Genomic DNA, 23,448 nt, shown 5'->3' with positions numbered 1-23,448 from the left:
GGCATACTGGAGTCTATTTTCTTGTGCCTGGTAGTCAGAAGTGGGGTGCGCCTGGGAGTTCTGGCATGGAGGCCTTCATCTCGTAGTGCGCGCCTTATTGTCTGGGACCAAACCTGCCTTCCCCCCTCTGCAATGTCCTGTTGTAGTTCCTCAGCTGTTACCGGGGGGTTTTTCACCACTGTACGCACACAGCATCCTCTTTCTACCACGCCCAGGTCGTGTTTCCACTGTGCCTTTAGCTTTAAACTTGCGAATTATGCTCCCAACTGTGTCTCTTGGAATGTGTAATGTCTTTGCTATTTTCTTATATCCATATCCTTTCTTATGAAGAGAAATGACCTCCTCTCTTGACTTCTTTGACCACTCCCTGGACTTCACCATGTTGCAAATACACCATTGACCATCTACAAGAAGCTGAGCGTCACAGTCTTTTTCAATCAGTTTAATTGTTGCTCGTTATGGTTCTAATCACATCTGCAGGTGTTTTCAACACCTGATTGAAAAGACCTTATTCAAATTCTGTTCTTAAGAGTTATGATTTTCAAAGGGTTGAATCATTTTGTCAATGAGATATTAAGAGAAATGACACAGTTTGGTATGTTACAAAATATAATGTTGTAATTGCATTTGTCTATTTAATGCATCTTTATTTGATATGACTATAAACAAAATACGTGGGTACGCCTGCCTGTACCCACCCACTCTGTGCCCTATATAAACCATTGTATGTGAATGCTTCCATTAAAATCTCCTGATGATATATATATATATATATATATATATATATATATATATATATATATATATTGATATATATATATATATATATATATATATATATTTGAAAGATCCTGGACAAATTTCACCACACCTTTTGTGTGTGTGACAATCACTGCTACTTTAACTACATATATACACACACATGCATGTATATATATACATATATATATACGGTATATATATACCGTATATATATATATACATATATATTTATATATGTATATATATATATATATATATATATACATATACACAATAAATACATACATAATATAACTAAATAAAATCCTGCGTAACTAATAGGATAAAAAGTAAAATACAAATGACTTCAATAAAATAATGACTATCAGGTAAAAGCCGAATCAAAAAGGTGGGTCTTAAAAACATGAAGGTTCTCCGCAGTGAAAGTGAAACTATATTTGTCAGAGTTGAACATGTCAGTAATCAAAATGGTGGTGAAGATTGCAACGTTACCAAAGTCCAAAAGCACGACGACGCCACAACAAAAGTCAAGTCAAGTCTTTCAAATACATTTGTTCAATAATGTTACCGTAGTGACTTACATTTACTGACACCACCTTCTTCTCTCTCTTCTTCTTCTTCTTCTTCTCTCTCTCTCCTTTCACTTCTTTTATCCTAATGGCACTTTTCTTCTTCTTCTTCCTTTTTATAGTGCCAGCACGTCAAGTTGCCAGATGGGAAATGACACATTACCGCAACAGACGCTGATATTGCCATCTTTTGAGGAATATTATCGTACATACCAAATCAAACCTTGCACCAGACCGCCTGTTACAGTAAAAACATTACCACAGAATACTTTTAATGCATGTTTATCTTTTAATAAACCCAGAATGTCGGCAAAAGAAATGAAGTGAATTATATTTATATAGCGCTTTTCTCGAGTGACTCAAAGCGCTTTACATAGTGAAAGCCAATATCAAAGTTACATTTAAAGCAGTGTGGGTGGCACTGGGAGCAGGTGGGTAAAGTGTCTTGCCCAAGGACACAAGGGCATAGACTCGGATGGCGGAAACGGGGATCGAACCTGCAACCCTCCTGGCACGGCCGCTCTACCAACCGAGCTATACTGCCCCAAAAGAAGCTCCCCAACTGTCAAGTGTCATGTTTGTGTTTGCAAATATCATGTGTCGAACAATTACAGTTATTGTACGTCATTGCATTTATTTTAACGATTGTGTCAATGAGGGTCTGAAATAGTCATCAAATTACACAGATTATCCTACGTCTGGCAACGGGGATATGGCCAATACCAGGAAGTGTCAATACAGCTGCATGATACTTTACTATTTAGAGTCTCTGTATTTATATATTTAGATTCTCTATATTTCTATTCTCTAAATTTATATATTTATATTCTCTATATTAATACATTGTTTACTGCAGGTGTGTCAAACTCAAATACAGAGTGGGCCAAAATGTAAAACTGAACAAAGCCGCGGGCCGAGGTTGAACAAATGAACCTTTTAATAGGGACCCAAACAAGTTTTGCATTGAATATTGAACAAGCAAGGCTTATATAACTTTATAGTGACATGCAAAATAGTATTTCAAATAGAAATAATAAAAAAATATCAATGGCATATCAAATATAATTTAAATACAACTTGAATGCGTCTTTTCTATTTGCAGCCTTCTGAGGTAAATATCAAAATAAACTTTTTCCACAGGCTAATAATAAATTTGAAAGTAAAATAACAATAAGGAATGAATCAAACATTCACGCCTTGAAGTAGCAAGAGAAAGTGCATGATGAAAACGTTAATTATTGCTCAGTTTGCCACACTGATTTGCTTTAACAACGTTTATACAACCTAATAGAGCAAAATCAACTTTTAAAAAACAAACGAAAAAACATCACAGAAATAACATTGAAATAAAAAATGTAATGCCTCATTTGTATTTGCAGCTTTCTGAAGTAAATATCAACATTAACTTTTTCCACTAGCTAATAAATTAGAAAATAAAATAACAATGAGGTGGTCGGGGTTGGGTGGAGGCGGGGTTTGGTGGTAGCGGGGGTGGATATTGTAGTGTCCCGGAAGAGTTAGTGCTGCAAGGGCTTCTGGGTATGTGTTCTGTTGTGTTTCAGTGCAGTTGTTCTCCCGAATTGTTTGTCATTCTTGTTTGGTCAGGGTTCACAGTGTGACACATATTTGTAACAGTGTTGAAGTTGTTTATACGGCCACTCTCAGTGTGACCTGTATGGCTGTTGATCAAATAGTCCTTGCATTCACTTTTGTGTGTGTGTGTGTACACAAGCGGCATATACTATGTGACTTGGCCGGCACGCTTTATGTATAGAGGAAAAGCGGACGTAACGACAGGTTGTGGAGAACGCTAAAGGCAGTGCCTTTAAGGCACGACCCCAATATTGTTGTCCGGGGAGAAATTCGGGAGAATGGTTGTCCCAGGAGATTTTCGGGAGGGGCACTGAACTTTGGGAGTCTCCTGGGAAAATCAGGAGGGTTGGCAAGTATGAGGATAAGCAGTGAATGCGGTATTATACAGCGGCACCGCCGCTGTATAATACCGGCGGGCCAGCTCTAATGTTAATTTGATATTGCCTCAAGGGCCAAATGAAATTACACGGCAGGCCAGAGTTGGACACCCATGGTTTACAGGGACGGGGCCAAATGCCCATGATGTCAATAGGAAACAATAATATTTTTTCTTTTAGTTATTTTGCACCATTGACTACATTTTGCAAATAATGTATAAAATATTGTAAAAATGTGTTGATGACACACATTTTTTGTTTGCCTGAAATACTTGTGGTATCAGCCGTACTGTCCCTGTAGCAAATTGTTATCAAGTCGGTATCATACACATACAGCTTTTCTCCTTTTATGTATCGGTGCATTTATTTGCTGACAACATAGAAGAGAATAGATTAGAATAGAAAGTACTTTATTGATCCCTGGGGGAAATTCAGCACCACAGTTCGCTCACAATAAACAATAATAATAATAAATAAAATATAACATATATTATATATGTAATATATAATATATGAATAGTATAAATATATTCTACATATATTCTACATTTAAGTGCAGTCAAGGAACATATGCATTATACAGTCTGATGGCTGTCGGTGTGAAGGACCTCCTGTGTGGTTCCGTGTTACATTTTGGGAGTCTGAGCCTTCCACTGAACGTGCTCATTCTCTCCGCAATGTCCGGGTGTAGTGGGTGGGAGGTGTTGTCCGTAATGGCTAGGAGTTTTGCTAGACAGCTCCATTCCCACCACGTTACTGGCCTTCTCTACCAACTTGTCCAGTCTGTTTGTGTCCCTCACTCTCAGCCCGCTGCCCCAGCAAACCACGGCGTACAAGAAGGCGCCCGCCACCACCGACTTGTAGAACATCTTCAACATCTTTGTACAGATGTTGAAGGATCCTAGCCTCCTGAGGAAGTAGAGGCGGCTCTGTCCCTTCTTGTAGAGGACCTCAGCGTGTCTTCACCCATTCAGCTTGTTGTCCAGGTGTACTCCCGGGTATTTATAATCCTCAACCATGTCCACATCCACCCCCTTGATGGAAACAGGGGTCACCAGAGTACTCCTCCTCCATCCAAGGTGCACAACCAGCTCCTTGGTCTTCGTCACATTGAGCTGGAGGAGGTTCTGTCCACACCATGTGACAAAGTCCTCCACCAGTGCCCTGTATTCCTCATCATCACCATCCTCAATACACCCCACTATCGCAGAGTCATCAGAAAACTTCTGAAGGTGGCAGGACTCTGATTGATAGTGGAAATGGGTGGTGTAAATGGTGAAGAGGAAGGGGGAGAGGACTGTGCCTTGCGGGACCCCGGTGTTACTGACCAGCCTGTCAGACACACAGTCCTGCAGTCCAACGTACTGTGGTCTGTCAGTCAGGTCATCTACAACCCAGGACACCAAGGGGGCCTCCACCTGCATCTTCTCCAACTTCACACCCAGTAGCCCAGGCCGTATAGCATTGAAAGCACTGGAGAAGTCAAAAAACATGACCCTCACACTGCTCGCAGGCTTGTCCAGGTGGGCGTGGGCTCGGTTCAGCAGGTAGATGACTGCGTCCTCTACTCCCAGTCGGGGATGGTAGGCGAATTGGAGTGGGTCCAGGTGGGGCTTGACTGTAAGGCGGAGTTGTTCCAGGACCAACCTCTCCATGGTTTTCATGATATGAGAGGTTAGAGCCCCCGGCCTGTACACGTCTCCTGTATTGTGCACCACAACAGTGTACACAAATGCTGCTCTTATGACAGGTCTTACACAGAAGACATAGTTGTGGGTGCCAAGCCCTTTTACCGTCAGAATCACATAACTCAAACAAGCGAGATAAAGAGACAATTTAGGGCGCAGCTGAAGTATTTCCTGCCAAACAATGAAGGATGACGTGAAACGAAAGGGAAAGTAAAAATCTCCTCTCTTGGTTTCAGTCTTTAGAATACTAACTGGCACATAAAGTGTGCTTAAGCTAAGTGTTGTATGGTTTTCTTCTCTGCAAGGTGAGATGATGATGACTTTGACAGCCAGAAGGAACAACTGCAGCAGACAAATCATTGGAAAGTGTTTGCTGGCCCTCAGCAAAACAATCCTTATCTACAATCAATGGTCTTGGCAGGGTCATGTTGTAGTCTTAGACTGAGATCAGGTTGGATTTAGTCCAAGACTCAGATCGGTCGGATTTAGTCTAAGACTTAGATCGGTGGGATCTAGTCCAAGACTTCGATCGGTCGGATCTAGTCTAACACTTTTATCAGTCGGATCTAGTCTTAGACTTACATCGGTCGGATCTAGTCTTAGACTCAGATCGGTCTGATCAAGTCTAACACTCGGAATGGTCAGACCAGTCTAGCGGCTGTTGCCGAAACCCAAAATATTTATATTTCAAAACCAGAAGGGTCTGCCTGGGCAAGAATGGTTTTGCCCTATCGTAGTGAGAAACAACAACGGTTTCCGCTCGAGGGGAAATTATACTTCAACGACTGTCGTTGTAGTTTTTCTCACTACGATAGGGCGAAATCATCCTTGCCCAGGCACACCCCCCTGGGCTTTGGAGTATAAATATTTTACAATATATAGCCGCTAAACTAGATCCGACCAATCTGATTCAACGACTAGATCCGACCAATCTAAACAATTAAATATTCTATCGTTTGAATAAAAATTGTATTCATAGTCTCATGAGACTCTAAATGCACTTGGAAAGTTGTCAATGAACTTCTCAACAAAAGAAAATGGAATGCACCGCGACCATCTCAGTTCCAGGATGCTGAAAAGATGTGTAATGACCCTGTTGTTATAGTACATGAATTTAACAATTTCTTTACAAATGTGGGTTCAGCACTGTCTAAGGAAATGGGAAAACCAAATAGCAATCATCTAGATTACATTAAGGGAAATGTCCCTTCTCTCTCTCGCAGTTTGAAGATACAAATGAAACAGAGGTATTGGAATGAGTTTCCATGTTGAAGATATCAGCAGCTGGTCATGAAGATATAGGTGCTTCATTCATTCATCCATTCATTCACTTTCCTCCTATGTCATTAAACCCCTTGCACACATATTTAACCTATCCCTGCAATCTTGGGGAGGTTCCATCCGATTTAAAAATAGCCAAAGTTACTCCTGTGCATAAATCCGGAGATCCAAGACTTTTTAATCATGATCGGCCAACAGCAGTGTTACCCTGTTTCTCTAAAATATTGGAAAAACTGGTTTATAAAAGAATGATGCACCACTTGAATGAACACAATATGGTTTTAGGGAAAATCACTCCAGCGATAATGTTCTTGTTCAGTTGATTGAGAATATCTACACTGAGAAGGAATTTGCTCTTGGCATAGTCATTGATCTTTCCAAAGATTTTGATACCGTTGATTATACTATTTGGACTTGATAAATTACGTATCTATAGTTTTCCAAATATATTTTCTCGCGGTTATGTTTCTAACCGTGAGAAATATGTGTATGCCAATGGGTGTTCTTCATCCAAATGTAAGATGTCCTGATGTAGTACCTCAGGGGTCTATACTTGGACCCCTACTATTATTCATTGACATCAATGCTGTATCTTTCTGTTTGCTGATTGTCATGTTTTGTGATCATGTTTTGTTTAGTTATGTACTGTTTGGTTAAAACTCCATTAGTTCCTGTTTTTACGCATCCTTGTTTGTTTTGTCACCATGACGACCCATTAGTATCACCTGCCTTATTCATGTGACTCACGCACCTGTTTCCATTATGTTGTTATTATTTAAGCCTGTTTTTCCAGTTGGTCGTGCTGGCGTCGCTCTGCTTCATGCCACGTTTGCTGTTTCATGCTTGGTTCACGCTGCTTGTTTCATGCAATTCAAAAGTCCATTTTCTATAGAATCAAGCTCAAGAATCAACCTTGTTTCATTGTCATATGCACAATCAAACAGACAGTTTGCTGTACAATGAAAATCTTACTTTGCTAGTCCACCCTTCAACAAGTCACACGGTACTTAGCTAAAATAAAAATAAAAAATGTTATATACGAGGCACAGTGAGTAACATAACATTATTGCACATTCTGATTGACAGTCAACAGTATAAATATGGAGGTGACCTTGGCTCACAGCAGCAGTTAAAGTGTCTTTAGTGATCAAAGGTGAAACGTGTCTACAGTGATGGTTCACAGTTAGGGGGTGGTCAAGGTAGCTGTCTATTGTTCAAAAGATAGAAGAAAAACAGGGGGTGGGGGGTGTTGCTAGCAATCACAAGTTAGCATTCACAAGCCTGATAGCCTGTGGGTAGAAATTGTTTGTCAGTCTGGTAGTCCTGGATTTCAGGCTCTTGTATGGTCTACCTGATGCTAGGAGGCTGAAGAGACTGTGTACTGTCCTTGATGATGATGTGTGTTCTCCTGGTGGCCCTGGTAGACTACATGTCCTGTAGTGAGGGGAAGGCTGCTCCTGATATGTACTGAGCAGTTTTAATCATTCGCTGGAGTGCCTTCCTGTCCTTAGCAGTGCAGTTTCCATACCAGACCGTGACTGAGCTGGTAAGGACACTCTCAACCGTACTTCTATAGAAGTTGCTGAGAATTTGGGGTGGCATGCCAAATTTTCTCAGCCTTCTTAGGAAGTACAGTCACTGCTGGGCTTTCTTTAATGTTTGTTGGGTGTTGTGATCCCAGGTGAGGTTTTCGCTGATGTGGGTCCTGAGGAATTTAAAGGTTTTCACCCGTTCCACCTTTTTCTCCCCTATGTACAGAGGTGTGTATTGTGCACTCCTCCGTGGGTCAATAATCATCTCCTTGGTCTTGTCTGTGTTCAAGGAGAGATTATTATCCTGACACCAGGCCACCAGTTCCGCTACCTCCCTTCTGTACGCTGCCTCAGCTCCCCCGGTGATTAGTCCGACGACCGTAGTATCAATCAGCAAACTTGATGATACTGATGGTGTTCTGGGAGGCCACACAGTTGTGTGTGAAGAGGGTGTACAGTAGGGGGCTCAGCACGCAGCCATGGGGGTTCCATGTGCTTAGAACCTTTGTGCCGGACGTCTGGTTGCCGATTCTGACTGACTGGGGCCAGTTTGTGAGAAAGTTTAGGACCCAGTCACAGAGAGTTGGTGTCAGACCAACAGTGAGGAGTTTAGCGGTGAGTTTTTGTGGGATGACCGTGTCAAAAGCAGAGCTGTAGTCAATGAGTAATAGCCTGGCATATATGTCCTTGCCCTCCAAGTGGGTGAGGGCGATGTGGATGGCGGCGTTGACTGCATCTTCAGTGGACCGGTTCTGCCGGCAGGCAAACTGTAGAGGGTCTAGTGTGTCTGGGATGGTCTTCTTGATGTGTGACATGACTATCCTTTCGAAGCACTTCATCACTATTGGGGTGAGTGCAACAGGGCGATAGTCATTCAGACAGGTCACAGTGTTTTTCTTTAGCAGGGGCACGATGGTGGTGGTCTTGAAGCAGGTGGGCACAACAGCTTGTGCTAGAGACAAGTTGTATATATCAGCAAGTACGTCAGCCAGCTTTGATGAACACACCCCGAGGGCCTGGCCAGGTATGTTGTCTGGGCCGGCTGCCTTCCGTGGGTTTGTTCTCCTCAGAACTGTACGTACCTCTGCTGTTGTCACAGTGAGTGGTGGGTCCTGCGTGCGCTCCGTGGTCAGAACTCCTCTCTGTTGGTTGGTGTTGAGGACCTCGAAGCGGGCGTAGAACTCATTCAACTCATCTGGCAGTGATTGTTGGCTGTTTGTGACCCCCCTGCCCCCCTGCTTGTAGTCTGTGATGTGTTGCAGGCCTTGCCACATGCGCCGGGAATCTGTGGTGGAGTAGAATCCCTTTTGTCTGTATTGTCCCTTGGCCTCGTTGATGGATTTAGGCAGGTCATATCTGGCCTTCTTGTAGTCCTCAGCGTTGCCAGAGACAAATGCAGTGGAGCGGGCATGTAGCTTGGACCGAACATCACAGTTAATCCAAGGTTTTTGGTTTGGGTATATCTTGTATTGTTTTGTGGGAACAATGTTTTCCACACTAGAAGCATATTCTCTATGTCCACAGTACCATCATCCCTCTGAGCAGCAGTTTGGAACATGTCCCAGTCTGTACTCCCAAAGCAGTCCTGAAGCAATAGTTCAGTGTCTTCATTCCACACTTTAACAGTTTTACTCACTGGGGGGGGGAGGGGCTTGCTTGAGACACTGTCTGTACGCTGGATATAGAAAAGCTGAGATGTGATCAGATAGTCCAAAGTGTGGTCTGGTTACAGACTTGTAGGCTCCCCTCACGTTGCAGTACACCTGGCCCAGGGTGTTTTTCACCCTTGTAGTAAAGTTCACATACTGATGGTATTTGGGGAGAACACTCTTTAGGTTGCGGTGGTTAAATCCCCAGCTACCGTGAACACAGCATCGGGGTGCGCGGTCTCTTGTTTACTGATGACGTCATGCAGCAGCTTCAGCGCTGTAGTGGAGTCCGCCCGTGGCGGGATGTAAACAGACAGTATAAAGACTGCACTGAACTCCCTTGGCAGGTAAGAAGGTCTGCATTTCACCATCAAAAACTCAATGTTGTCCGAGCAGTGTCTTTCAACCACCTGTACGTCCGAGCACCAGCTGTTACTCACGTAAACACAGACGCCGCCGCCTCTCTTGAAGCCTTTCTCCGGTCTCCACGGTAGACTGAGTGTGTTGCTAGCTGGATAGCAGAGTCAGGGATGCTGTCCGAAAGCCAGGTTTCCAGGAAAATAAGAGTACATTCTCTCAGTTCACGCTGGGATGTAAACCTGGTTGTCAGCTCATCCAGCTTGTTGTCGAGCCAGCGCACGTTAGCTAGCAGCAGGCTAGGTAGTGGTGGTCGTGTAGCTCTAGCCTTTAGCCTAGCATGTAGCCCCGCATTTGCATTTAGGATGCAAATTAGGACTATAATAAATAAAAAATGTAGCTGTTGTCGGGAGGACGACGCAAAGACATCAGCCAAGGGGGGACCCCACCCTGACTATATTTATACATATATTACTCTATATTTCTATTCTCTATAGTCAAATTTTCTCTATTTATATTCTCTATATTAATACATTGTTACATTGTTTACAGGGACGGGGCCAAATGCCAATGAAGTCAATAGGAAACAATAATATTTTTTATTTTTGTTATTTTGCACCATTGACCATATTTTGCAAATAATTAATAAAATATAGTAAAAAAAATGTGTCGATGACACACATCTTTTGTTTGCCTGAAATAATTGTGGTATCAGAAGTCATACTTGCCAACCTTGAGACCTCCGATTTCGGGGCGTGGTCGGGGGTGGGGCGGAGGCGTGGTTGGGGGCGTGGTTAGGGCGGGGGTGTGGTTAAGAGGGATGGCGTATAACTCACCAACTCGAGTATTTCATATATATATATATATATACATATATATATATGTAGGGCTGGACGATATTGGCTTTTATTAATATCGCGATATTTTTATGCCATATTGCGATATACGATGTATATTACGATATTTTGCCTTGGACTTGAATGAACACTTGATGCATATAATGACAGCAGTATGATGATTCTATGTGTCTACATTCAAACATTCTTCTTCATACTGCATTAATATATGCTACTTTTAAACTTTCATGCAGAGAAGGAAATCACAACTAAGTCAATTTACCAAAACTGTATTTATTAAAGTTATTAGCAGGTGACTTTTCAAATTATGCTACATATTAGCAGTAATGCTACTTTTGGTAGCAACGCTTGTGCCCCACACATGACAAATTAAAGTTGTCAATCAATCAATCAATGTTTACTTATATAGCCCTAAATCACTAGTGTCTCAAAGGGCTGCACAAACCACTACGACATCCTCGGTAGGCCCACATAAGGGCAAGGAAAACTCACACCCGGTAGGACGTCGGTGACAATGAGGACTATGAGAACCTTGGAGAGGAGGAAAGCAATGGATGTCGAGCGGGTCTAACATGATACTGTGAAAGTTCAATCCATAATGGATCCAACACAGTCGCGAGAGTCCAGTCCAAAGCGGGTCCAACACAGCAGCGAGAGTCCCGTTCACAGCGGAGCCAGCAGGAAACCATCTCAAGCGGAGGCGGATCAGCAGCGCAGAGATGTCCCCAACCGATACACAGGCAAGCAGTACATGGCCACCGGATCGGACCGGACCCCCTCCACAAGGGAGAGTGGGACATAGGAGAAAAACAAAAGAAACGGCAGATCAACTGGTCTAAAAAGGGAGTCTATTTAAAGGCTAGAGTATACAAATGAGTTTTAAGGTGAGACTTAAATGCTTCTACTGAGGTGGCATCTCAAACTGTTACCGGGAGGGCATTCCAGAGTACTGGTGCCCGAAATTAAAAAGCTCTATAGCCCGCAGACTTTTTTTGGGCTTTGGGAATCACTAATAAGCCGGAGTCCTTTGAAGGCAGATTTCTCCCCGGGACATATGGTACAATACAATCGGCAAGATAAGATGGAGCTAGACCGTGTAGTATTTTATACGTAAGTAGTAAAACCTTAAAGTCACATCTTAAGTGCACAGGAAGCCAGTGCAGGTGAGCCAGTATAGGTATATATGTATGTATATATGTATATAAAGGTATATACAGTATAGGTATATATGTATGTATATATGTATATAAAGGTATATACAGTATAGGTATATATGTATATAAAGGTATATGCAGTATAGGTATATATGTGTGTATATATGTATATCAAGGTATATACAGTATATATGTATGTATATATGTATATAAAGGTATATACAGTATATATGTATGTATATATGTATATAAAGGTATATACAGTATAGGTATATATGTATGTATATATGTATATAAAGGTATATACAGTATAGGTATATATGTATGTATAAAGGTATATACAGTATAGGTATATATGTATATAAAGGTATATACAGTATAGGTACATATGTATATATATGTATATAAAGGTATATACAGTATATATGTATGTATATATGTATATAAAGGTATATACAGTATATATGTATGTATATATGTATATAAAGGTATATACAGTATAGGTATATATGTATGTATATATGTATATAAAGGTATATACAGTATAGGTATATATGTATATAAAGGTATATACAGTATAGGTATATATGTATATAAAGGTATATGCAGTATAGGTATATATGTGTGTATATATGTATATCAAGGTATATACAGTATATATGTATGTATATATGTATATAAAGGTATATACAGTATATATGTATGTATATATGTATATAAAGGTATATACAGTATAGGTATATATGTATGTATATATGTATATCAAGGTATATATGTATATAAAGGTATATACAGTATAGGTATATATGTATGTATATATGTATATAAAGGTATATACAGTATAGGTATATATGTGTGTATATATGTATATCAAGGTATATACAGTATATATGTATGTATATATGTATATAAAGGTATATACAGTATATATGTATGTATATATGTATATAAAGGTATATACAGTATATATGTATGTATATATGTATATAAAGGTATATGCAGTATAGGTATATATGTGTGTATATATGTATATCAAGGTATATACAGTATATATGTATGTATATATGTATATAAAGGTATATACAGTATATATGTATGTATATATGTATATAAAGGTATATACAGTATAGGTATATATGTATGTATATATGTATATCAAGGTATATATGTATATAAAGGTATATACAGTATAGGTATATACTGTATGTATGTATATATGTATATCAAGGTATATATGTATATAAAGGTATATACAGTATAGGTATATATGTATATCAAGGTATATACAGTATATATGTATGTATATATGTATATAAAGGTATATACAGTATAGGTATATATGTATATAAAGGTATATACAGTATAGGTATATATGTATGTATAGGTACATACAGTACAGGTATATATGTATATAAAGGTATATACAGTATAGGTATATACAGTACAGGTATATATGTATATAAAGGTATATACAGTATAGGTATATATGTATGTATATATGTATATAAAGGTATATACAGTATAGGTATATATGTATGTATAGATGTATATCAAGTATATACAGTGCAGGTATATATGTATGTATATAAAGGTATATACAGTATAGGTATATATGTATGTATATGTGTATATAAAGGTATATACAGTATAGGTATATATGTATGTATATCAGGTATATACAGTATATATGTATTTATATATGTATATAAAGGTATATACAGCATAGGTATATATGTATGTATATATGTATATAAAGGTATATACAGTATAGGTATATATGTATGTATAGGTATATACAGTACAGGTATATATGTATGTATATAAAGGTATATACAGTATAGGTATATATGTATGTATATATGTATATAAAGGTATATACAGTATAGGTATATATGTATGTATATATGTATATCAAGTATATACAGTATATATGTATTTATATATGTATGTAAAGGTATATACAGTATAGGTATATATGTATGTATATATGTATATAAAGGTATATACAGTATAGGTATATATGTATGTATATATGTATATAAAGGTATATACAGTATAGGTATATATGTATGTATATATGTATATAAAGTATATACAGTATAGGTATATATGTATGTATATATGTATATAAAGGTATATACAGTGCAGGTATATATGTATGTATATAAAGGTATATACAGTATAGGTATATATGTATGTATTTGTATATAAAGGTATATACAGTATAGGTATATATGTATGTATATCAAGTATATACAGTATATATGTATTTATATATGTCTATAAAGGTATATACAGCATAGGTATATATGTATGTATATATGTATATAAAGGTATATACAGTATAGGTATATATGTATGTATATATGTATATAAAGGTATATACAGTACAGGTATATATATATGTATATAAAGGTATATACAGTATAGGTATATATGTATGTATATATGTATATCAAGTATATACAGTATATATGTATTTATATATGTATGTAAAGGTATATACAGTATAGGTATATATGTATGTATATATGTATATAAAGGTATATACAGTATAGGTATATATGTATGTATATATGTAAAAAAGGTATATACAGTATAGGTATATATGTATGTATATATGTATATAAAGGTATATACAGTATAGGTATATATGTATGTATATATGTATATAAAGGTATATACAGTATAGGTATATATGTATGTATATATGTATATAAAGGTATATACAGTGTAGGCGTAATGTGATCAAACTTTCTTGTTCTTGTCAAAAGTCTAGCAGCCGCATTTTGTACCAACTGTAATCTTTTAATGCTAGACATGGGGAGACCCGAAAATAATACGTTACAGTAATCGAGACGAGACGTAACAAACGCATGGATAATGATCTCAGCGTCTTTAGTGGACAGAATGGAACGAATTTTAGCGATATTACGGAGATGAAAGAAGGCCGTTTTAGTAACACTTTTAATGTGTGCCTCAAAGGAGAGAGTTGGGTCGAAGATAATACCCAGATTCTTTACCGAGTCACCTTGTTTAATTGTTTGGTTGTAAAATGTTAAAGTTGTATTATTAAATAGAGGTCGGTGTCTAGCAGGACCGATAATCAGCATTTCCGTTTTTTTGGCGTTGAGTTGCAAAAACTTAGCGGACATCCATTGTTTAATTTCATTAAGACACGCCTCCAGCTGACTACAATCCGGCGTGTTGGTCAGCTTTAGGGGCATGTAGAGTTGGGTGTCATCAGCATAACAATGAAAGCTAACACCGTATTTGCGTATGATGTCACCTAGCGGCAGCATGTAGATGCTGAAGAGTGCAGGGCCAAGGACCGAACCCTGGGGAACTCCACACGTTACCTTAACGTAGTCCGAGGTCACATTGTTATGGGAGACACACTGCATCCTATCAGTAAGATAAGAGTTAAACCGAGACAGGGCTAAGTCTGACATACCAATTCGTGTTTTGATACGTTCTAATAAAATATTATGATCGACGGTATCGAAAGCAGCGCTAAGATCGAGGAGCAGCAACATAGATGACGCATCAGAATCCATCGTTAGCAATAGATCATTAGTCATTTTTGCGAGGGCTGTCTCCGTGGAGTGATTTGCCCTGAAACCAGATTAAAAGGTTTCACATAGATTGTTAGACGCTAAGTGTTCATTTAACTGCTCCGCAACAATTTTTTCGAGGATTTTTGAAATAAAGGGAAGGTGAGACACCGGTCGGTAGTTTACCATGAGGTCAGGATCGAGGTTAGGTCTTTTAAGAAGAGGATGAATAACCGCTTTTTTGAATGCTAGGGGAACAGTGCCCGAGGAAAGTGATAAGTTTATAATATTTAGCACTGATGGACCTAATAATACAAAGAGCGCCTTGATCAGTTTCCCAGGAAGAGGGTCAAGTAAACATGTTTGTTTTATTCCATTTACACGTTGTAACAATTCCTCTAATGTTATTTCCTCAAAACGAGAGAAACTATTTTGGAGGCCAAAATCGTATCTGTGTTAATAGAACCCCGTTGTAGCTGGGACGCATTGTCTTTAATCTCCTTTCTAATGACTTCAATTTTCTTACTAAAGAATTGCATAAAGTCATCAGCTGAGTGGGTGGAGCTACTAGAAGGGGTCCCTTGTTGGGTTAGCGATGCTACCGTACTAAACAAAAATTTAGGATCGTTTTTATTACGGTGGATGAGATTTGAGTAATATATATAAAAAGTTGTCTATTCGACATATTCCCACTTGAAGCCGAACCACTGCCAGACGATGGGCACCGTGCTGTTTTTCTTGGGAATTAACTCTTCCTTCATTTGTTACCAGATTCGCACCTTCTTTCGCTCGAAACAACCCGCTAGCATTACAGCTAACGTTAGCCACACCGAACCTCTCTGCTTGGCGAGGGCGTGTTCGTATGACATGACAGATGTGACGTATGTAAGAATGTGCCCCTGCTTGTCTGAGGAGACACAAGAAAGAGCGAGGAGAACCTGAAGTGTAATGCGCGAGCTAAAAACTACTGCGTGAAAACGTCTACTCGAATAGTACGATATAGTCATTTTCTATATCGCACAGAGCCAAACCCGCGATATATATCGCCCAGCCCTATATATATATGTATGAAATACTTGACTTTCAGTGAATTGTAGCGATATATATATTTATTTTATTATATATAAAAATAAAAGAAATAGTTGAATTTCCGACGGCACCTATCAAATACACAGTAATAGAAACACAGTTGTTCTACTAACTGTACTGTGCTTGCTGGTTACTCAAAAAGCAACAACACTTACCTTTCACTATTTGAGTAACCTTTGTTCTGCCATTTGCGTATTGGCAGAACATCTTTCACGGATTTGTTGTAGACATCTGCAAATGAGAACGTGATGTTGCTTCCAGCTATCAGCGTAGCCATCTTTGTCTCAGCATAAGTTACACCATCGGGTCTCCATTTTGAGAGGTGGGCCATAATACTGGGTTGTGAACGATGCTGCGCTGCGGACGTTTTGTGCCTCGCTGACTGACTGTTCATGGCTGAATATATCCGTTCGGCTGCCGTGTTCGATGGAGAAGTCTGTTCTACAAAATTTACGGGCAACATACCCCTTCCCCTTCGAACTCTCCTGGATAAACTGAAATTCTTGTTTCCAATTGTTCTGGAACTTGCAAGCATATTTCTTCATTTTGCCCGTCGACGGTGTAATATATTGGGTTGGAGTCAATAACCAGGTGACATGATGAAGTTACGTCTCTTTACTGTGGGCTTCAGAACAGACTCCCTAATGCATGTTCCTTGACGGCACTTAAATGTAGTGTGAAGTGATGTGAATTATATTTATATAGCGCTTTTTCTCTAGTGACTCAAAGCGCTTTACATAGTGAAACCCAATATTTAAACCAGTGTGGGTGGCACTGGGAGCAGGTGGGTAAAGTGTCTTGCCCGAGGACACACCGGCAGTGACTAGGATGGCGGAAGCGGGAATTGAACCTGCAACCCTCAAGTTGCTGGCACGGCCACTCTACCAGCCGAGCTATGCCGCCCCAAATGTAGAATATATTTACATTCTATTCTAAGTACAGTAGATGGCAATATTGTCCTGTTTAAGAGGGTCACAACATTGAGTCAGGTCTGTCTGCATGGAGCGGGAGGGGCGTGGCCTCCAGCTCCACTTGAATTTCGGGAGATTTTCTGGAGAAAATTTGTGCCAGGAGGTTTTCGGGAGAGGCGCTGAATTTCCGGAGTCTCCCTTAAAATCTGGGTGGGTTGGCAAGTATGTCAGCAGTACTGTCCCGGTAGCAAATTGTTGTCAAATCGATATCCCACACACAGGTTTTCTCCTTTTATGTATCGGTGAATTTATTTGCTGACAACATGTCTCCTGTATTGTGCACCACAACACTGTACACAAATACTGCTCTTATGACAGGTCTTACACAGTAAACCGTAAAGCATAGTTGTGGTTGCCAAGCCTTTTTTACTTCGAATCACGACTCAAACAAAGACAAAGAAAGAGACAATTTAGGGCGTAGCTGCCAAACACGCTTTTAGATCTGTCTGCTGCGTTCGACACCGTCGACCACGCCACCTTAATCACTGGTCTTGAGAACTGTGTGGTTATTAAGGGTGCCGCCCTCAACTGGTTCCCGTCATACCTAACCGACAGGAGTTTTTGTGTAAAAATAGACAGTTTAATGTCTTCCACAGCTCCTTTACCACATGGAGTCCCCCAGAGCTCTATCCTTGCCCCAATCTTATTTGCGCTTTACCTTCTCGCCCTTGGTTCTATTTTTAGGAAGTACGGTATTGCATTTCATTTTTATGCCGATGATTGCCAGATCTATTTTCCCATGGCAAAAAATAAAACGGTTCAACGTCTTTTTGACTGCCTGCACGATGTCAAAGCCTGGCTTTCAGCTAACTTCCTGAGTCTAAATAAAGACAAAACAGAAGTTATGTTGTTCAGTCCAAGTCCCTCTCCCTCCCCCAACGTTGACCTCGGCACTCTGACCCCTTATCTCAGCGACTTTGTCACAAACCTGGGGGTAAAGTTAGACTCAGATTTTAAATCGAAAAACAAATCAGCAGCGTCGTTCAAAAAAGCTTTTATCAATCACGCCAAATAGCGAAAGCGAAACCTCTTCTATCCGAACATGATCTCGAGAAATTAATCCACGCCTTTATCTGGAATGCTTTAGACTACTGTAATGGCCTGTATGTCGGCATTAGCCAGGCCTGCAGCTGGTGCAGAACTCTACTGCTCGTCTGCTAGCACAGACCCGCAGACGTCAGCACATCACCCCCATATTAGCGTCCCTTCACTGGCTCCCTGTGCGTCATCCAATCAATTTTAAACTCCTATTTGTTTTAAAATGTCTAAACAACCTGGCGCCAACATATCTCTCCGACCTCCTTCAGCCTTACTGCCCCACCCCATCCCTAAGATCATGTGATCAGCTGCTACTGAGGGTCCCTGACACAAGGCTGAAGCTTAGACGTGACAGAGCTTTGGCTGCTGCTGCTCCCAAGCTCTGGAACGACCTACCTCTAAGTGTTAGACAAGCCTCCTCTCTTCCTGTTTTTAAATCTCTCTTAAAAACATGCTTTTATTCCTTGGCTTTTAACACTGAGTGATATCCATCCTGCAATGGCGCCCAATTATACACCTGCTGTCAACCTGTTTTTATGTTTTATTTATTTATTTTTATCTTGTTCTGTTTGTGTTGTGTGTTGTTTGCTCGGTTCTCATATTATCTTTTAACCTGCCCATTGTACAGCACTTTGGCTACCCTGTGGTAAATTTTAAATGTGCTCTATAAATAAAGTTGATTTGATTTGAACACTGAAGGATGACGTGAAACGAAAGTCAAAGTAAAAATCTCCTCTCTTTGTTTCAGTCTTTAGAATACTAACTCCCACATAAAGTGTGCTTTAGATAAGTGTTGTATTTTCCTTCTCTGCAAAAATCGCCATGTCACCCTTATCAGCACCTACGCCCCAACCCTGGATGCAGACCTTGAGAGCAAGGACACGTCTATGCCTCACTAAACTCCGTCATAGAGAGAACGCCTCCCACCGACAAGCTCATACTCCTCGGGGATTTTAACGCGAGGGTGGGCTCTGACAGTGGGCTCTGGACCGGAACACTTGGTCAGCACGGTGTTGGTAGGCTTAAAAATAAAGGACTTCACCTCCTTACACTCTGCTCTGAACATCAGTTCACCATCACCAACACCCTATTCCAGCTCAAGCATAAATTCAAAACCTCCTGGCAACATTCTCGCTCCAAACATTGGCACCTCCTTGACTATATTATCACCCGTCGTAGAGACAGTTAGGAGGTCCTAATCTCCAGAGCGATGCGTGGAGCGGAGTGCTGGACTGACCATCGAATGATCAGAGCCAAATTTCAGATGGAAGTACGCTCCCAACTGAAGAAAACACCACCAAACAAGAGACTCAACTGTGAAGCACTCAAATCCAAGCACTGTGTAGACCAGCTCAGAGCACAGCTTGCAGAAGATTTGCCTGCAATCCATGATACCCACCTGGACCCTGACATCAACACCTGCTGGAACTCCCTAAGGACTGCCATCCATCAGGCAGCAGAGGAATCCCTTGGGTACACCAGGCGTAAACATCAGGACTGGTTTGACAACAGTGCACCGGATATCCATAAACTTCTCCAATCAAAACACAAAGCCCATGCTGCTTACCTGGCAAACCAAAAAACCATCACACTAAAGACTCGACTCTCCTCCATAAGTGCCGAAGTCCTGCGTACCCTCAGAGCCATGGAAAATGACTTGTGGATCAAGAAAGCCAGCGAGATCCAACTCTATGCTGACACCAACAAGTCCCATGAATTTTATGATGTCGTCAAATCCATATATGGTCCACAGAGAAAAAACATAACCCCAGTCAGATCGGCAGACGGACTCACCCTCTATTGCAGGGGTCGGGAACCTTTTTGGCTGAGAGAGCTATGAAATCCAAATATTGTAAAATGTATTTCCGTAGGAGCCATATAATATTTTTTTAACACTGCATACAACTAAATGTGTGCATTTTTTAATTAAAACCAACATTTTTAGAGTATAATAAGTCTCTAATTCTTTTTAATAACATTGTTATTTCATGAACAGGTGCGGTAGAAAACGGTTGGATGGATTAACATGCTTGAGAATGTTTTATATTTTGAAAGTTATTTTTAACATCGTGATTAACTGCAGAATTATTCATTACATATTGTGTTAAGCAATGCCAGCTAAGATTTATCTGAGAGCCAGATGCGGTCATCAAAAGAGCCACATCTGGCTCTAGAGCCATAGGTTCCCTACCCCTGAACTACATGATGGAATGCGAGCCTGTGTTTGCATTGGAGGCCAGCAATCCCCTTCTTTTAATGTGAAAGTCGGGGTCAGGCAGGGATGTGTCGTATTATGCAATACTCCATTGAACTGATCATCTGGATCTTCCCAGTGACTGCTGTGAAAGAGCAGCTGGCAACCAGGGAAAGACCTGGTGACCGCCTGGAAAGACAGCTGACAGGAGGGAAAGACCCCACCGGGCCTGACACAGGCTAGCCCCCTGTGGCAGGAGGGACTCGGCACTAGTAGTGTACAAGTCCTGCCCTTTTCTGGCTACGAAACGCTCAATGAAGAAAATACCCCTAGAGTCAGCGGACTGCAGCGGCAGCTACTCTGCAAGCAAATGAGGATCTTAGGCACAGAGACATCATTGGCCTTGTGCAGCAGGGAAGAGGAGGCCTTGGCCTTAGTGAGAGCAGACCGTTGTGGCATACTGCGGCTCCAGCTCAGCGACGACGGCTGGTTGTAGAGGAGGTACGTCGGTATGACTCACCGGCAGACTACACGGCAACTGACCCCGGAACGGCAAAGACGATGAGAACGATGAACAACAAGATACCTGAGCCTATAACACCTACTCCAGGATTTGAGGTCCGGAATTGCAGGTGTGGCTGGACCAAGGTAACATCCTATGCAGGCCTAAGAAGACACCAAGGCTTGAAAAAGTGTTTGATGCCAGAGCAAAAGGAACCTCGCATTGACCGCTACTTCTTACGAAGCAAGTCGAGTAAGTCGAATGAAGTCCAGCAGCAGGACCAAAACCAAAGTCTGCAGGACATCAATCTCCTTGCTCAGGCTGGGGATGAGGAACAAAGCATAGTGGTGCCCAACCTGTCACAGCCTGCAACAGAGACTAAGATACAAGGACGAAAGCCAAAAATCATGTGGCCAAAATCCTGTGAGAAAAGAGAGTGGGAGACAATTGACACAGACATCAGCAAACTCCTCGGACAACTAAAGGGAACTGCAATCAGAAAGCTGGAGAGAATGGGAGACCTAATTTACAGCTATGGTGTGAAGCGGTATGGAACAGCAGAGAGAACGAAACGGATAGTTACACCGACAAAGTCCAGGAGACAGCAGGAGATTGAACGGTTAGTCAGGGAAAGAAGACAGCTGAAAAAACAATGGAAAAGATCTCTAGAGGAGGAAAAAGAGGGAATTGACCATCTACAGGCAGACATTAGGAACATACTGTCAACCTTGAGGAGAGCTGAGAATCTGAGAAGGAGGCGTAAAATGAAGGAGAGAACTAGATCAAACTTCCTCAAAGACCCCTTCAAGTTTGCAAAAAGCCTTTTTACAAAGGACAAAAGTGGCAAACTCATAACATCAAAGAAAGACCTCGAAGCTTACCTCAAGCAGAACCACACTGACACCCAGCGGAGCGGACCAAAAACTCTCCCACCTGATATGCCACCAATAGAGTCCCCAGAACACCAACTGGACACTAACCCTCCAAAGTGGAGTGAGGGGGAGAGAATTGTACGACGAGCTAGAGCGGCATCCTCTCCTGGGCCCAATGGAATTCCATACCGATTTTATAAGAAAACTCCAGAGGTTTTACACTTTCTATGGAGGCTGATGAAGGTGGTGTGGCAGAAACAAGCAATTCCAACTGCATGGCGGAGGGCAGGAGGCATCCTGATCCCCAAGGAAAAGGACTCTGTGGATATCAGCCAGTTTCGCCAAATCAGCCTTCTCAATGTTGAAGGCAAAATCTTCTTCAGTGTAGTGGCTCACAGGCTGTCCACCTACCTGGAAAAGAACCAATACATTGACACTTCGGTGCAAAAAGCAGGGATTCCAGGGTTCTCGGGGTGCCTGGAGCACACGAACATGATATGGAGTCAAATTTAAGCTGCCAAGAAGGGTGGAAGAGACCTCCATGTTGTGTTCTTGGACCTAGCAAATGCCTTTGGGTCAGTTCCTCATGATCTCCTCTGGGTGGCATTCCACTATTTCAGTGTCCCGGATTCCATAACTGGTCTTGTCAAAGCCTATTTCCAGGATCTACAGCTATGCCTGACAAGTGGTGGGTGTACCACAGCATGGCAGCGACTCGAAATAGGAATAATGGCAGGGTGTACCATCTCACCTCTTGCTTTTACAATGGCTATGGAGGTCATCATCCGGGCCTCTAAGTGGGTGGTAGGAGGTCAAAAGATTAAATCCGGTCTTCGTCTTCCCCCCATCAGAGCCTATATGGATGATATGACCATCCTCACCACAACCAAGGCGTGTGCTAGGCGGCTGCTGAACAAACTGCAAGAAAACATCCAGTGGGCCCGGATGGAAATAAAACAAAGCAAGTCCAGAAGCATCTCAGTGGTGAAGGGGAAGCTGATGGAACATCGATTCTGTGTGGGTGAGGAGGCTATACCAACAGTGTCTGAGAAGCCTGTCAAGAGTTTTGGGCGTTGGTATCATGCCACCCTAAAGGACACGGGGCAGGTGGACCAGCTCAAGCAGGATACTATAACTGGCCTTGAAAACATCGATAAGACCATGCTCCCTGGCCGGTTGAAGCTTTGGTGCCTCCAATTTGGGTTGTTACCCAGGCTTTTGTGGCCTCTGACCATCTATGACGTACCAACCACAAAGGTAGAAAAGCTGGAGAGGATGGTTAGCGCATTTGCTAGGAAGTGGCTGGGTCTTCCCAAATGCTTCAGTAACATCGGACTGTATGGAAGAGGTGTTCTGGAGCTTCCTGTTTCCAGCCTAGTAGAGGAGTTTAAGTGTACAAAGGTAAGGCT

General features: G+C 41.1%; 2 protein-coding genes across 4 annotated transcripts in view; one reads left to right on the top strand and one right to left on the bottom strand.

Moving 5' to 3' along the window:
- mrpl37 (mitochondrial ribosomal protein L37) overlaps positions 1 to 23,448 on the top strand; it is a 135,743-nt gene that overhangs the window by 28,873 nt on the left and 83,422 nt on the right. Inside the window, exon 9 of one of the 2 annotated variants that reach the window (XM_061884619.1) lies at positions 1,454 to 1,609. The exons of the other annotated variant lie outside the window; for it this stretch is intronic. The gene's annotated coding sequence lies outside the window, so the exon portion shown is untranslated. Of the gene's footprint in view, positions 1 to 1,453; positions 1,610 to 23,448 lie in introns of those variants that run through there. 2 annotated transcript variants of the gene reach the window in all.
- The window catches only part of LOC133541300 (GTPase IMAP family member 4-like), a 67,274-nt gene that overhangs the window by 3,362 nt on the left and 40,464 nt on the right, over positions 1 to 23,448 (bottom strand). Inside the window, exon 1 of one of the 2 annotated variants that reach the window (XM_061884629.1) lies at positions 1,344 to 1,492. The exons of the other annotated variant lie outside the window; for it this stretch is intronic. The gene's annotated coding sequence lies outside the window, so the exon portion shown is untranslated. Of the gene's footprint in view, positions 1 to 1,343; positions 1,493 to 23,448 lie in introns of those variants that run through there. 2 annotated transcript variants of the gene reach the window in all.

This window comes from Nerophis ophidion, linkage group LG23 (genome assembly GCF_033978795.1).
Source record: "Nerophis ophidion isolate RoL-2023_Sa linkage group LG23, RoL_Noph_v1.0, whole genome shotgun sequence".
NCBI lineage: Eukaryota > Metazoa > Chordata > Actinopteri > Syngnathiformes > Syngnathidae > Nerophis > Nerophis ophidion.
Note: the sequence above shows the minus strand (reverse complement) of the source record. Positions and strands in the feature narration are given on the sequence as shown.